At 45.1% G+C, this 4,664-nt stretch overlaps 1 pseudogene; it reads left to right on the plus strand.

The window, feature by feature from the left end:
• The window catches only part of LOC105999453, a 56,386-nt pseudogene that overhangs the window by 50,184 nt on the left and 1,538 nt on the right, over positions 1-4,664 (plus strand).

Raw genomic sequence — 4,664 nt, forward strand, 5'->3', positions numbered from 1 at the left:
TTGAATTTGTAGATAGCCTTGGGAAGTACTGCCATTTTCATGATGTTGATCCTTCCAATCCAGGAGCATGGGAGGTTTTGCCACTTTCTAAGTTCTGTTTTGATTTCTTTTTTCAGGTTTTTAAACTTTTCATCATAGAGGTCCTTCACTTCTTTGGTTAAGTTAATTCCTAGGTATTATATTTTTTGTGGGGCTATTATGAATGGAATTGCTTTCCTGATTTCAGCCATGCTTTTCTCATTGTTGGCATACAGAAAAGCCATTGTTTTTTGAGGATTAATTTTATACCCTGCTACTTTGCCAAAGTTTTTAATCAGCTTGAGTAATTTGGGAGTGGAGTCCGTGGGATTCTTTAAATACAAGATCCTGTCATCTGCAAAGAGGGAGAGTTTTACTTCATCTCTCCCTATTTGGATCCCTTTTATGTTTGCATCTTGTCTTATTTCTGTATCTAGGCATTCTAATACTACATTGAAGAGCAGTGGGAAGAGTGGACATCCTTATCTCGTTCCTAAGAGGAAATGGCTTTAGTTTTTCACCATTAAGTATAATGCTGGCTGTAGGTTTGTCATATACAGCCTTTATTGTATTGAGGAATATTCCATGGATTCCTAATTTTTCCAGAACCTTCATCATAAAGGGGTGTTGGATCTTGTCAAATGCTTTTTCTGCGTCTATTGAGATAACCATGTGGTTCTTATCCTTGCTCTTGTTGATGTGATGACCAAAGTGTTATTTTTTTATCCATCCTAAATGTTATGTTTATGTACTTGAGTTTGATGGAATTAACAAGGAAAAATAGTGCAGAATATTTTGTAATACCTTATGATAATAATTAAAGCTATATATACATTACTAGTTTATGACAATAATTCTATGAAATGAGCTGTGCTATTCTATGGCTATTTAGGCCACATTATTAATATGTAAAACATGTGTTTCAAAGTAGCAAATTTCCAAGTTTTCTGTGTATCTGATCATTTGATATTTACTAGAACTTCAGTACTAGCCTTCTAGCTAATGGAGGCTGGATAAATCTCATTCTTTGGCAATCAGTTCCACATTTAGGATGGTGAGATACTGATATGGGTGTGTTTGTAGAGAGAGAGTCTGTCAGGTATTGGGAAGAGCAATTAGACTATCACATATATGATATACCTCGATATTTTTAATAACCTCAGATAGTTTCCACATTTGTAATTCAGAGCCATACATTGATGAAAAGTTATTATGATGATGATATTATATTGTAGAATGTATTAATACATACTATTATATGTACATTTTATGTTAATTATCGAACCATACATGTACATATACAGTTACTATAAGTGGCAACAGATACGCCATCTGGAAGGTATCTAAATAGGATCGATTGTGTAAAGAACTCAGAACAAAAGCTTTGCAGGGCCATAGCCTCGCTCTAGACGTCAGCCTTCTGATGGGCTTCTGCTTGATTGACATTTGTGTTCTCCTTGATATCTCAGACTTTCCCAGAGGCCATATTTAGAATCTGATTGTCAGAACTGAAACTGTGCTCTTTAAAATTAAAAAAAAAAAATCGTCACTAGTTCCCTCTTGCCCAGAGGACAGGCGGTCCTGGGACAGAGGGAAGGAGGAGGAAAAGAAAACTGTCCCGGGTCCCTGCAGGTCAGTGGTTGGGAGATTCCATGAAGTGTAGGAAGCTGAGGTGGACGGCATAGGGCGGAGACCATCTCAGGTCCTAAGGAGCCATCTGCTTTGTAAGACATACGTCCCGCCCGCAGCCCATTACGATGCTTCGAAGCGGTGAGTAGCAGGTATTTAGGCAAGAGTCCAGAAATGAGGAGATTAAGCCCTCAATCCGGAAAGGGACTTGCGGCCTGGGTGTGGGCCCCCAGTCCACCAGGCCAGTGCCGTGGGGAGAGGCTGGAGATGAGGTTGGGGATGCAGGGTGACACGTGGGAGAGTGGGGAGAGGGGTGGGAAGCCTTTGACAGTCAGACCTTCGAATTAGGAAAGAGTTTCGTTCTCTGGGGACGGGTCGGTCCGCCAAGTACAGAGTCGTGTGGCTGCTTCCCCGAGCTTCTGTCTGTGGCGGTGTTTTCCTGACCATGGCTCTGCGTAAAGTGGGTCCGAGCCTCTGTCAGGTGGCCAGTTTTCCCGTAGGTTGCCATACAACGCCAAGCAAGAGAAGGGAAGAAGATTAACCACAATCAGTGAAGGTCGATTTGAGGGTAAGACCATCTGGGGGCCCTAGGAAGGGCCGGAGTGGAAGTGAGTGAAAACCAGAGACAGTAATCTAGACTCAGGTCTGAGCCTCAGTGTGTTTCTGGCACTACCCGGACTGGCGAAATGGTGTGTGGTGTGTGTGTGTGTGTGTGTGTGTGTGTGCGATGTGTGTGTGGTGTGTGTGTGGTGTGTGTGTGGTGTGTATGTGTGCGCTGTGTGTGTGGTGTGTGTGTGTGTGGTGTGTGTGTGTGTGCGCGATGTGTGTGTGTTATGTGTGTGTGGTGTGTGTTATGTGTGTGTGGTGTGTGTGTGTTATGTGTGTGTGTGGTGTGTGTGTGTGCGATGTGTGTGTGGTGTGTGTGTGGTGTGTGTGTGTGTGCGATGTGTGTGTGGTGTGTGTGTGTGTGTGCGATGTGTGTGTGGTGTGTGTGTGTTATGTGTGTGTGGTGTGTGTGTGTTATGTGTGTGTGTGTATGTGGTGTGTGTGTGTTATGTGTGTGTGGTGTGTGTGGTGTGTGTGTGTGCGATGTATGTGTGGTGTGTGTGTTATGTGTGTGGTGTGTGTGTGGTGTGTGTGTGTGCGATGTGTGTGTGGTGTGTGTGTTATGTGTGTGGTGTGTGTGTGTGTGTATGTGTGTGCTGTGTGTGTGTGTGTGTGAGCGCGTGTGAGGGAGTAGGGTGGGAAAGATGATGGAATGACAGCAGAGAAACCTACCGGATACTTTGTTCATACTCCTCTTCTCTCAACAGCACTTGGTCCCCATATTTTCCATCTGTCATCCGGTAGGTCTTCAGTAGCAGGTGGCACCGACTGAAGTTTCACAGGATCAGCAGAGGTTAGTGGGGCATGGGGGCTGCCTGGAGTGGGAGAGGGGTTAGAAATCGTCCATAGTTTGGACTGGGTCGCCTAATCCTACTTTATTTTCCTTCTGGACCGCCATTTGAGGGATGAAGGGGGGTGGGAAGAGGAGGTTTGTGCTTGTTTTGGATGGTATTGAGATAAAAAACCAGAAAAAAACCCAAAACAAAACAGCAGTCAAAAAAATCTGGCCGACTGCCTTGGGGAATTAGGACAGCAGCAAAAACACAGTCAACACATCAAGTGTTCTGATCTCTGGCTCTGGTCTCTGCAGATTAGAAAGGTTGTTGGGGGCTGGGAAGGTGGCTCAGTGGTAGAGTGCTTGCCTTGCATGCCTGAGGCCCTGGGTTCGATTCCTCAGCACCACATAAGCAAAAAGAAAAAAGCCAGAGGTGGCGCTGTGGGTCAAGTGGTAGAGCGCTAGCCTTGAGCTGAAGAGCTGAGGGACAGCGCCCAGGCCCAGAGTTCAGGCCCCATGACTGGACCTCCCCCCCAAAAAAAGAAAGATTGTTGGGCTCTCTCCAGGAGGTTTGTGCAAGGGTCTACTTCTTAGGGACATCTGAAGTTGAGGTGACTGAGAACTCAAAAGGATCTGAGAGTGTTGGAAAGGGAGTGGGATGTCAACAATCTGTATTTCCCATCTGACGTTCAATTACCATTTTCCTGTGTTCTGTGCATCTCTGGATGGAGCATTACAAAGAGAAAAGAAATTCAAACTCTATTTCCTTCCTTTATTTCTAGGTCCATTTCCAGAATCAGTATTGTGACCTTGAAGTGGCTGAAGAACATCCCTCTTCTCAAGCCTGCACTCAGGCCCACAACCCCTTCCCTCACTCAGAGTGACTACTCTGTTTCTTGGTCCCTGCTGTGGCCACAGACAATTGCAAGGGTTATGCCAGGAAAGTAGGCTGGGTGACTGCAGGCCTAGTGATTGGAGCTGGAGCCTGCTACTGCATCTATAGACTGACTCGGGGAAGAAAACAAAGCAAGGAGAAAATGTCTGAGGGTGGCTTTGGGGATGTGGATGATGCTGGGGACTGTTCCAGGGCCAGGTATAACAAGGATGATGACAACAATGAGAGCAAGAGCATGGGGTGGTACTCTCCTTGGGCCCAGATTGGGACTGAGGCTGGGACAAGAGCTAGAGCCCGAGCAAGGGCCAGGGCTAACAGAGCTTGAAGAGCTGTCCAGAAACGGGCTTCCCCTAATTCTGATGAAACTGTTCTGTCCCCTCAAGAGCTACAGAAAGTACTTTGTTTGGAATATACCTGGAACTCAAAAAATTAAATCCCTCAACAACAAATCCTCAAAGAAACAATTGCCCAATAAATAAGTGGGTGAAAGACTTAAAGAAAACCTTCTCTGAAGAGGAAAGAAGGATGGCCAATAGGCACATGAAGAAATACTCAACCTCCCTAGCCATAAAAGAAATACAAATGAAAACAATACTGAGATACCACCTCGCCCCAGTTAGAATGGCTATAAAGAAGAACTCTAATAACAACAGCTGCTGGAGGGGATGTGGACAGAAGGGAACCTTACTGCATTGTTGGTGGGAGTGTAAACTTGTTCAACCATTTTGGAAAGCAGTATGG

Source organism: Dipodomys ordii, unplaced genomic scaffold (genome assembly GCF_000151885.1).
Source record: "Dipodomys ordii isolate 6190 unplaced genomic scaffold, Dord_2.0 Scaffold190, whole genome shotgun sequence".
Lineage (NCBI taxonomy): Eukaryota > Metazoa > Chordata > Mammalia > Rodentia > Heteromyidae > Dipodomys > Dipodomys ordii.